The 12,555-nt window shown below is 41.2% G+C and overlaps 1 long non-coding RNA gene across 1 annotated transcript; it reads right to left on the bottom strand.

Annotated features, from left to right (window-relative positions):
* Positions 1-1,706: 1,706 nt before the first annotated feature.
* LOC125610530 lies at positions 1,707-12,109 on the bottom strand. Its single transcript, XR_007340515.1, has 6 exons — positions 11,903-12,109; positions 9,086-9,337; positions 7,650-7,746; positions 5,778-6,256; positions 4,482-4,654; positions 1,707-1,878 (listed from the first exon to the last, which is right to left on the bottom strand). It is a non-coding gene; the product is annotated as an uncharacterized LOC125610530 (long non-coding RNA).
* Positions 12,110-12,555: the final 446 nt, after the last annotated feature.

The following is a 12,555-nucleotide window of genomic DNA, read 5'->3' as shown; positions in this document are numbered from 1 at the left end:
CAAAATTAGTAGAATGTTTGCCTCACACACATAAGGCCCTGGGTTCAATCCCCAGCAACACACACACATACACACACACACACACACACAAATAAATAAAATGAAATTAAATAAAATAAAAAGACTGTTTAGTTAACAGTAGTACTTTAAAAAACAAATACCCAAATTGACTCAGCATGCTAAAGATGCACATCTATTGAGTCAGCACATGTTTCCAAGTTATTTTTCAAATCAAGGCAGTCACTAAGACCACATTTCCAAAATGATCTTTTGGCTCACTGCATTGTAAATAATGACATCAAAATTGAAAAAAGAACAAAAGCGTACTTAATAAGTGTAAGCCACATATTTTGGAACCCCTAAAGGATCAACTGAAAACAATTTTAAAACTTTCTTTACTTTTGTCTATTTTAAAATTTTTATTTTATGAATTCTAATAGTGCACAGGACAAGTTAGTATGTTATAATTATAGACTGTGTGTTCATTTTAAAAACTGATAGTGGTGCATAGTCAAAAATATTTAGAGACCATGATCCTTTCTCTCTAATTTTTTTTTTTTTGCTGTTACTACTGAGTACCTACTACAGTGCCAAGGATTCAAGTTGGCACTGCTAATAAGATTAGCAGTGTTTAATTAATGTTTAATAAGAACATTAAAATATAAAATAGGAGGGCTGGGGTTGTGGCTCAGAGGTAGAGTGCTTACCTAGCACATGCAAGGCCCTGACTTCCATCCTTAGTACCACATAGAGATAAATAAATAAAATAAAGATACTGTGTTCAATTACAACTAAAAAATAAATATTTTTTAAAAATATATGAAAGAGGAGATAAAATATATCAAAGCATATCACATATATTACTCTTCAAATTTTAAATTTCACTATGCACATCACATATGTACCATTTATGTAACACATACACAGATACACTTATGTGTTTACATATGTGTACACAGGATTCTAATATAAAATGTATTTTTTTAAACTGTGTTTTTTTTGTGAAAAAAAAAAATTCTAGCTGTTCCAGAAGATCAATACCAAGAATGTTGTCCACTGGGAAAAACACAAGTTTAGTTTAAATGAGACCTATTCTCCACTTTGCTCCTGAAAGTCAAGTGACACCAGGAGACTATCTTACTCCCTTTTACATTCCTCACATCACTAGCGGTGATACCCAATGGCAGGCACTCAAAGCTTAGTTAAATTGACTTGAACTGATTTGATTTTGGACGGGGTAGTTTGCTTGTATGCTTATTTATTTACCTAACATTTGTTCTGCATTTCCTCTGTGTCAGGGGAGACATTGTTACATAGATACGGTATCCTATCTGAGAAACTGGAAGTCCAATGGGAAGACAAATGTTTAAAATCTAAAAACAACAATGATAATGTATAATTACAAATATGATAAGTCCAATGGAGACACAGTAGAGTGCTGCAGTCTGGCTGGGCACAAAATCACGAGCCACTCAAGCAGGAACAAACTTTATTTCCAAAACTCCTGCCAATGCCACTCCACTCACACTCCCCGGGAATTCTCGGGCGCACCACCCATGCGGTGTTCTCTCGGGACACACTACACCAACAGGAAATCCCTCTTCCGGAATTCCCTCCTACCGCACTTTCCCAACCAATGGGAACTCTTTGGGAGTCCCGCTAGAGCTCCAAAGTAGCAGGCCGAGGCGGACAGCAGGGGTCTAATATCCAATTGAATGCAGATCTTAACATAATCATATCATCTCAATGGCTTGCTGGCGTCACCTTTCAACCAAAAATGCCATGCATCATTCCTACTGGCTATGGCTCTCAGCAGTAGAGCTCACTTCAGAGTGTGCAGCTGTTCTTCAGTATCCATGTGGGACTGATTCCAGATTCCTACAAGGATACCAAAATCTTCAGATGCTCAAATCCCTAACAGAAAATGAATGAGTATTTGCATACACCTAGTGCACATCCTGGGGTATACTTTAAATCACTAGATTACTTGGAACACCTAATACAACTGTGTAAGTAGTTGTTATATTCTATTGTTCAGAAAATAACAACAACAACAACAAAAAAAAACAGGTCTGTGCCTGTTCATACAGATAACATTTTTTCTGAATATATTCTAAGTGTGGTTAGTTAAATCTGTGGGTGCAGAACCCATGGATAAGGGGGGCTAGGTGTGTGATAGAGGATTAACCTGGTCTGAGGCACAGGGACTATGAGAAGAGACTTTGCAATTGAGGTCTGAAAAGACGAGTCGATGTTTGACAGGCATAGAACTTTGGGTGGGCATCAGGACAAGACTCTTCTAGGAAGAGAGAACATGTGCAAAGGCTCTGTGGTGGGAGAGGGCTCCGGATGCCTGAGGAAGAGAGAAGTAGGCCAGGGTGGGAGGGAGAAAATGGTTTCAGAGTAGGACTAAACTGGAGCATGCAAGGCTTCATGGGATATGTTAAGGATTTTGCTTTTTAGTCTAAGGAAAAAAAAGAGGATGTTATTAGGAGATCATTCTGACTCTGTGCGAAATGGATTGGTGAGAGCAATTGGGAGATCAAATAGGAGGCCTGGCAGGGGTGCAGGTGAGGAAATAGAGGTTTGGGCAGGGTGCCTCAGCTCAGGCAAGAAAGCACAGAGAGGTACAAGGACCTGCTTCTGGCAGGAGCCAACTCTAGCTCCCTGTTTTGCATGTCCCCTCTTTTGAGGGGCTTCCAACCTGGAGTGCACCAAGTTCGTCACTTCCTCAGAACCCCTGCTCCTGTGTTCCCTCTGTGGGATGTGGCTCCCTTCCATTTGGGTGACTTTTCTCCACTCTTTAGGTTTCAGCTCCAGTGTCACCCCACTGCTGCAGCTTGGATCTGGGATGTTTCTTTCCCAAAGGCTCAAGGATTAAAGGCTCCTTCCCCAGACGGGTGTTATTGGGAGGTGGTGAAACTTTAAGAGTGGGGGCAGCTGGGAGGTCTTTCATCACTGGGGGCATTGAAACCCTTGAAGGGGACTGGGACCCTGGCCCCTTCCTTTTTCTCTCTTTGCTTCCTGGCTGCAGTAAGGCAAGCAGCTTCTTCTACCATGTGCTCCCACTATGATGACTTGTCTTTCCATAGGTCCCAAACCACAGAGGCCAGCTAAGGACTGAAACCACCCAAAGTGTGATTCAAAATAAACCTTTCCTTTTTAAAAGTTGATTATCTCAGGAATTTTGTCATAGCAATGAAAAGCTGACCAACATACCCATCATCCCCACCCTGAGTCCCCTTAAAAATTTTGATCAGTTCCCCATATCACATGATTACAACTTGTAATTAGTTTATTTATTTCATTTACTTTCTTTGCTCTCCCTCTCCCCCATTAGAATGTGTTAAGAAGGTACAGAACAAGGTGTCCTGTTCGTTATTGTATTGTTGATATGTAGCTCAGAGCCGGGCAGAGAACAGACCCTTAGCAATCTGAATAACCCTCAGAGAGTCCCCAACTCCATTTTAGGAACTCTATCTAAGATAAATGCAATAACTTTAAGAGTCACCTGGTCTTGATGTGAATGTGAATGTAAATGCAAACATGTAAATGCAATTCGAGAAACATCAAAACAAAATGATAAAACAAAAATCCTGCTGCCTAGGACTTCAACCTTCTCAAGGATGGTCTGTGGATTCCTTGAGATTTCCAAATCCCAGTTTGAGAAACAGGCCCCACTGGATTCCAGAGATCTCAATTGGAAGATGGGAGCTTTTATCTACTCCATGGGCTGGCAAGTCTTCAATTGGGAGAACATACCACAAAATTCTAAGGTATTATTTCTACATGTCCTAGGTAAATATTGTCCATAGATCATTAAAGAAAATAAAAAACGTTAATTTAAAAAGTGCACGATAATTCTGTATCCTAAGGAATCAATGCAAAGCCAAATAATTTTATGGAGTCTTTACTATTCTACAAGAAGGATGCTGACACTGAAGTAGAATGAGATGAAGTGGGTATTGACCCAGAGTTTAAGGCATCCTCACTGCTCTTTTATTTTCCTATATTACACTTGCAGTATGCATGTGAAATAAAGTAGAAACAAAATTTTGGGGGGTGAAATTGTCCCTGCATTCATTGTTATTTACTTATAGAGCAGGCTTACGGGTAGTAACTCTGCCAGGTGCTGGCTACTCTGTGAAACATCATCAGGAAGAAGAACCCTGAGAGAAGCTTGATATTAAAAGAAAACCACTGGGGGCATGTATGAATATGTAAAACAAATCCCACCCCTATGTGAAACTATAATGCATCAGGTCAAAAATGCCAAAAATTTTTCTAAAGAAAAAAATCTGGGTTTTTTTTTTTTAAAAATAATTCAAGTATAAAATATAATGTGATGCTTTCCTCTTGAATCTCCCTGGATTCTTGGAACTGTGCTGCTGACTAAGTTACTATGACTAAGTAGCTAGGGTATGGGTCATACCATTTCTCTGCAGGGTGGCAGGAAGCGGCATTTAGAAGGAGCAACTTACAGTTCCAGAACGGGGCCGTCTGCCAGTGGTTGTTGTCGTGGGTGAAGCAGGTGAGGCCAGGTAGGCTGCACTCCTCCTGCTTCCTCTGGCATTACTTCTCCTTCCTCTCCTTCTTCCTCCGACGGTTCTCCTTGAAAAGTTGCAGTTGGCTGTCAACTTCTTGAGCAGCCTCCCTGTTCCAATAGAAGGGATTTTTTTTTAATGATGAAAAGGTACTTTCTTGATGAAAAATAGGATTGTTGTTGTGAGTCTTGCACCAAGATTTAGACACATACAATAATAGATGACCTTTACTTTTTACAGAGAACTTCAAAATATAATCAGCAATAGTGAGGGCAAACTCAATAAGTGACAACGGGCTCAGAACTTATTAAACCTTAATAGCATCAACACTTTTTTTCTTATTTACATGTAAGATCAATTGAGATAAATGTCAAGTTAAATCAATGGATCCTGCTAGCTACACCCTTTGGACAAGGGGCTTAAATTTCTGGTAGCTCAGTACCAATAGAGTCAATGATTAGTTGAACCAGATGGCTTGCATTAGACAGTTTTAAAAATAGGTTTGGAAAGCTGATTAAAAAAAAAACTTTATTATCTTGCTTTATTTATTTGGTACCAGGATTGAACCCAGGGGTGCTTAACTACTGAACCACATCTCCAGCCTTCTTCTTCTTCTTCTTCTTCTTTTTTTTTTTCCTAGAGACAGGTCTCACTGAGTTGCTTAGGGCCTCTGAAGCCTAAGAGGCTGGCTTTGAACTTGCGAATCTCCTGCCTCAGCCTCCTGAGCCACTGGATTACAAGTGTACACCACCATGCCCAGCTATTTATTGCTTTTCCCACACAAGGATTAAACTTCATTGCAGTTCAAATGCTAAATCATTTTTATGTGCAAATTCTGGATTATTTTAAAATATCCATATATTTCTTTGCAGTTTCAGAATTCAACGCTATAACAGGCTGCTCTTTAGAACACACTGACATAATTAAGAGGGTCTGTAACTCTTAACCACTTTCCACAGATGGCAGTATATGCAGAAAAACCCATTCCTGGTCTCCTACGAGTAGCAGAGTGTGCAGCAGGGTTACAGGGGAATCTCTGCATGGCTGTCCGTCAAAGGATTTCAGAAGCCTTGCGTGGTCCCTTGGTGAGGCTTGAACTATGTGTCAAGGATCTACGTGGATCTATCTCTGCCAAAATAGCACCACTTGAGACCTCAGGAACCCTTGCTACTTTTCAAGGGACCAGTGGACGGTTCTCAACTCCCAGCAAACATGGAAAAAGGAGTCACTTACTTGAAGGGGTGAAGATGGCTCTTCAATTTCTCTTGTCTTTTTACATCTTTTTCTTTATTATAATAACTGCAGGCCAGAGGGTTACAAAATGAGTCTTCATAACCTTGCATTTGATCAAAGAGTTCATTTTTTTAAAAAAAGAAGCAACATAGTCGGCAGGCAGTTACTCTGTTGTCACTATTGTGGCTTATTAGGACTTTTTTAAAAAAAAATTTGCTTAAAATTCATGGCATACTTGACTTAAATAGGTGAGGTCATAATACTATATGTTAATGCATTCATATGAAGCTTGGTGTTGGGAAAAGAGAAATGAGCTTCGTGCTTACCACTCTAGCTGTGTAAAAATGGGTACAGAAAGCAGACTGAGGGATGGGTACATGCTCACCTCTGCTTACTGAAGCTACATTCCTCAGGCTTTATTCTCTTTAGTGTCCCCTCACTTCTCTCAAATTCCTAATTTTATCTTGCAGAACTTCAATCTGGAAAACATGTATTCAAATCATTACATTTTAACATCCAGATCTTTCTTTCTGCCCCCACTCTTTCTCTCTCTCCTTTTTTTTTTTTTTGGTACCAGGGTTTGAACTCAGGGGTGCTTAACCACTGAGCCATATCCCCTGCCCTTTTTATTTTTTGTTTAGAGACAGGATCTTGCTAAGTTGCTGAAGCTGGCTTTGAACTTATTATCTTCCCACTTTAGCCTCTCGGGCTGCTGGGATTGTAGACGTGTCAACCGTGCCTGGCAACCTCAGGATTTTCTTTATAAAATACCTTTTCTTTTCACCCTGTTTATTGTGTTCCTTAGTTATAACTATTCAAGATGGCAATTAATTTAAAAACAAACAAGGCATAGAATACATCTATCTCTGTATTCTAGCTGAAGTGTATTGGATACACATTAACAGGTGCTGCTTTTACAACTGAATCCTTTTGTTGAACAGATGTGTCGGGGGTTTTTAGTCCTCGTTTTCTCCTGACCTGCAGGAGAGATAGGGAGAACGCACCAGGCCAGGAGGAGACAAGAAAGGAGAGGGCCGACAGACGGCCGGCACCCAGCCCTCCCTCCCTGGAGGACAATCAGACGTGTCAGGGAGACCAGTCAAGGCTGGAGCTCCTTTATTGAGGAAGCACACACAACTAATATAAGGCACAGGAGCCAATTAGGATAAAGGTCAGCAGGGTGAGGAGAGTACATGTGTACACCCATTCTACAGGAATTAAGGGGAGACACGAGCTGTCCACGAGGGCGGAAGTGTTCTGAGCCTATCCTAGAGGTGGTCCGATTTTTTCATCATAACCCACAGTAATGCCTTCTGGCTGATCGCCAGGCTCCATCTTAGCCAAGTGCGGCCCCAAGACCAGGAAGTGAGCATCAGTCTGCAAGTTAGGTTTCCTTTTCTCCATCATAGGTTTCTATTCCTCTGATGTGACGTGCCCTACACAGATGGTCAAAATATCATTGAGCCAATCACATTCTCTTCTCACACCCTGTTTTATGTTTAGCAGGACTATCACTAAACCACAGGAGAATGATAAATACTTTGACCATTTTTCTATTCTCCATGGAATTTTTAAAAAGGTGACGCATACAGTGGTTATGTCCCATCCTGCCAGATTCTGGCAAACTGAATCTGTATATATTTTATTTACTTTTCTGGTAAGGGGATAGAACTCAGGGGTGCTTGACCACTGAGCTATATCTCCAGATCTTCTTATAAATTTTTACATTTTGAGATAGTCTCTTTACGTTGCCCAGGCTAGCCTTGAACTGGCAATATTCCTGCCTCAGCCTCCTGAGTTGCTGAGATTACAGGTGTGCACCACCATGCATGGTCTGGACTTGGAATAACCTTACAAGGACATCATGCTGACCTCTTTATCAATGTATGCCTTACGATCCTTCCAGGCTTTGGCTGACTGATACAGTTCTCTCTCACAATGGATTGTATCATTTGGAAGAATAAAACACCTGCAAAATCCAATAACAATAACCAAAATAAAGACATGAGAAATAAGTTCATATTCCATTATTAAAAAACACAAGGGATAGATAGCAAAGAGGACTTATTATCCTTAAAACCCTTCACTAATAGGTAGAAGAAGTGAGATTGGAGCTGATCCCTAGACAAGGGTAAATGAGAATGTGTCCCCGGCTACTGCTCTAGCAAAGGAAAGTGTCACCTCTCTGTCACTGAGATCATCCTTGAGATTACCTGGGGAGGCAGCTTGCATTATGAATCCATGAATTGTTTCCACCCTAAATTCAAGCTTTGAAAGCCTGAGCAAATACACATAGAAAAGTAAAGGAGGTATCCACAACCATAATGCAGACGGTTTATTTGAAGAAATACAGAATAAAAATGGGAATAACCATTCTGTTTCATTCATTTGGCTAAAAAGAGCTTGTCTTAAGTACTCTATCAAGTCTTCTTTCCCTCCTTAGTACTGGGGACCCCTTGTTCCTCCATTAACTTTGAAGCAAAGAAAAAGTGTTAGGGAGAGAGAGAAAGTAGGTGGGATATGGGTCAATTTCTGCTGTCAGAGAAACAAACCCTGGCCTAAATCTCTTAGCATGTAATCCTAACAACTAGGAGTGCCTGGAGACCAGTCCCAGAGATAAAAACCGTGGCAGAACTCACAATACTCCATGTTCCCAAAGTGATGACATTAGGAAAAAAACAAATGTCTTGCTAATAATGTCAGAAAGAAAACATTTCTTTATCAAGAGAGTAAGTTGATCTGGGGAGGATCCAAAGACCACGTGAGTCCTTGAAAGCCACAGGGGAGTCATTTCGCTTGCCTGTCTGCTAGACTTCGAGGATTTCTCTGCTCTCGAGATCTGAGTCAGGTCAGGCATTTTCTGCAACTTACACCCATCCCCAAATGACACCAGTTTTCTAGAGCTTCTTTGTGACCCGTGTTTTGTTTCTGAGGCTGTGACTTTACAATGCTCTAAGGGACAGTGACCATGCATGTGGAATAGCCTCTACCAGTTCCTATAACCATTTCCATCTGCTTCTTGCTGTCTACTAAAGGGTAAGTGCTTAGGGGCAGGAACCCCAAGCCTGCTAAGTCAAGATGTGACAGAATCGCCCTGGCTGGATTCCCAGTTGATTAGCATTAATGAGAAATTGAACACAAAGCACACCCCTTGTGGCTTCCTTAACCCCCAGGTGTCCTGGAGGCCAGGCCTTGGCCCGCCTCTCCAAAGCCAAGTTGATACTACCTTTTACAAAGTGCTAGCGGTGATGATCTGGGGCAGGGGGACACTTTGATCTCAAACCTAGAGAACACCAAAACCTTCTTACTTGCGTGTCACGCGGCAGTGGTTGGTAGGTGCACGGCTTTGCTGCTGTCTGCCAGCAGCTCATTCCCGTTGCCACCACCGGTAGCCTGGCGACCTCCCAACCCCCTGTGGCCTTCTTCGTGACGCTTGGCAATGCTCCTTGGCTGCAACACTTGCAATTCTTCCTCTTCCAGATTTATGTCATATATTTCTCCTTCAAATTCAACAGACAAGGAGCCTGTCTGCCGGGTATGGACAAATCGGGGCTTGTATTCTGCGATTGAGGGAAATGAGGTTAATATGGATGATCTGATGCAGTTTAGGAAGGAAGAAAATGGTCACCGGCACTGTGAGGGCCTTGGAGAGGGTCAAGGAGTACAGGCTGCTCTGCTCTGGGGCATCGCGGGGCTCTGGGATTCACCTCGGGAAGTGGGGCTCTGTCCTGGCAGTGCCACCTCACGGTCATCTCATGGGAGTCTCAACTGAGGGGACGAATATAGGTGATCTCCAAGGTCCTTTCCACTGATGGCAGGTTGTGCACTTTTACACTTAGTTCTCAACATGAACCACTAAGATGTTTGGATAAAACTATATTATCAATTATGGTATTCATAATCCTTAGCTGGGCGTGGTGGCACACACCTATAATCTGAGACTCAGGAGGCTGAGGCAGAGGATTGGAAGTTCAGGGCTGACTCAGCAACTTAGAGAGACCCTGACTCAAAATTTTAAAAATAAATAAATAAAAAGAAATAGTGCTGTAGCTAGCGGTAAAATACCCCTGGGTTCAATTCCCAGTTACTCTCACCCCAGATATATACTGAGCTTTTGCTATGTTTTGTATACCTTTTATTTATCTTGAATCTATAATCTTTATTAAGATTATCAAAACAAGCTCATGGATTTGGTGTTATTGTCCTTATTTTATGAATGAGAGAACTGAAGCTTTGACCATCACATACATTCTGCAAGGCAGTGGGAGTTAGGATGAGAACCTCTCAGGCTATGGTTTTACCATTACTTTGGGCTGTTTTTAAAAAAAGCTGAATGTTCTAGATATCTTGTATTTGCACAAATAGGGAATGTTAGGGTCTGTAAACAAGTCAGGATAGCGCCTGGCATTTTGCCAGAGGGAGTGGTTTGTGAAGTAACGCCAGCGAGCCATTAAGTGTGGAGATTCCTTATTGGTTGACTGCTGTATCTAGTTTATGTTAATTAAGATAAGCTGTGTGTAATGTATATATACCCCTCCTGTCCTACAATAAACGGCTCCCACTCCTGCTGTATCAATCTACACAAGTTGTTCGTCACACCCCAGTTATTTTGCTGCAGCCGGACTGTGGCAAGGGAAAGATATGTTTAAAAAATAATTAAATTTTGCTTGTGTCAGCCCAGTGACTTTCCATATCTGGCAAATGGAGGGTAAGTCAAGGCATAGGCCAGCATGTTTTCTGGTGACCATGGAATGTTACTAATTGATCATTGGGTCCCACCCAGCTAAGAACTTTAAAGTGCAAACATTGTCCCCTGTTTACCAGATGCACTTAGACTCTGTGGGTACACTCTTCTGGCCTTATCTCTCCAACCTGATGCTAAAATAAAAAGAAGAGGGCAGATCAGACGAGGAATCAGAATCTCTGTGCTATGAGACAGCTCTTGTAGGACCTTGCCCTGTTCAGTTGAGTGGTGGGCCTCCATGACAGCGGGTCACAGGGCATGCCCACAAGTTCTACTATTGTAGAAAAAAGAAAAAAAAAACACTTCTGCTCTCAAACACACAATATTCCATGCAATTGAAACAGCTTGTGCCCAACATGCAAAAAATCTGTGTGATCTCTAACTTTCTGAAGAGAAGGACCGACTCTGCTTCTAAGATAAACTTTTGTGCTTCTAAGATAAACTTTTGTGATTCAATTTTGTTCCCCTAGGAGAGTGTCAGGAGACCTTGTTCCTTGCTGGTTTTTAATTTCTTTTCTTTCTTTATCTGTGCACATATGTAAAGAATATACTCATGATTTTGGATGAATGATCTAGGATTCATAACCCTAAAACCTCTCGTCCAAGTAAAAACATCATTTTAAGGGCATATATTTTTCTCATGAGTGACTGGATTTCCAGATCTTAGCCACAGAATTAATGTTTCTTATTTCCAAAGGAGTATATAGAAAACCACCACAGAAGTGAGCCACTTTTCATATTATTCCACTAGATGGCGCCAGACTCTCATTCTCTATAAAAGTGTGGTCCTGCTCCTTTTCATGTTTATAATAATGACAGGTATCTCAAAGTGGCCTGATAATTTTTATAAATAGAATTCCAGGTCGTACATTTCACACTGAATTCAACTATCTTACCCTACCAGTTAACAATATCCAATAAGTTGACAAAATATAAAAAATATACATATTGTCCCATAACAGATTAAACTATATGCCCTAAAAAAAGGTGTTTATGCTTTTCCTCTGAAATGCGTATGCATTGATGCCTTGGATTATTGTCTAAAGCAACTTAAGGCAGAAAAATAAGGACATTAGCATGAAAGTAAAATAAAATGGATCTAAACCTTATACTTTACCCTTTGGAATAACCATTTTATAGTTTTTATTTGTACATAAGTCTTGCATTTGGTGTTTTTACTAAACCTATTTTCATTCTATGCTTACATGGGAGTATTTAGAGAGTGAAATTTCAATTTAATATTAGCTTTCTTATTTTAAACAGAACAATGATTTTCTTTTGGTCTGAAAACTGTGCATTGATAATATCTGAAATGTGGAAAGGGGAACTTTTATCTAAGACTGTGGCCCACCATTGTGGTGGTCACAAACGTTTGTCTTACTTGGAGTCCCCTGGTTTCTCAGGAACTGCCTCTGACTCTTCCTCTGGCTTCTGCAGGTGCGGTAACCAGACTCTCTGCAACTGCATTCTTTGTCCTTATCATGGAAGCCACAAGAGGTTCCACATGCTCTGCCAGACGAGGAGCAGGTCACTGGGCCCTTTACACTTGTGAATTCGAAGCTTCCCAGATGTGTCCTCAATGCACTGCCATTTCTGCAAAAGCCAATGGGAGAGGAGTTGATTCGGATCCAGGTGTTATTCATTAAGGACTAGGGCCTTAGGAGTGCCCCCCACCCCCTTTTAAAGAAGCACTGTCAATGCTGTGAGAATGAATGAAGAAAGCCAAGTTTTAAGTGACCCTGCAATAACTCTGTAAAGGTCGGGCGAACATCGGAGGAAAAGACCACCAAGAGACTGTCTCATGCAACAGCAAAGGGTTTATTGGGGGTCCAGCATGCTGGGGCTCCAAGCCTACCTCGAAGAGGTAAAGAGCAAAGAGCCCGGAGAACAGCTTGAGCAGAGCTTATATACATTCTTTGAAAAGGGCAGGGACTTCACATACAGCATAACAAATCACCGCACACCGCGGGAAAATCAAACAACAACTCTAAAACATGATTAGCACATCCACTGGTGGGAACAAGTTAGGTAGGG

The sequence above is a fragment of the Marmota marmota genome, unplaced genomic scaffold, assembly GCF_001458135.2.
Source record: "Marmota marmota marmota unplaced genomic scaffold, marMar, whole genome shotgun sequence".
Classification (NCBI taxonomy): Eukaryota; Metazoa; Chordata; class Mammalia; order Rodentia; family Sciuridae; genus Marmota; species Marmota marmota.
Note: the sequence above shows the minus strand (reverse complement) of the source record. Positions and strands in the feature narration are given on the sequence as shown.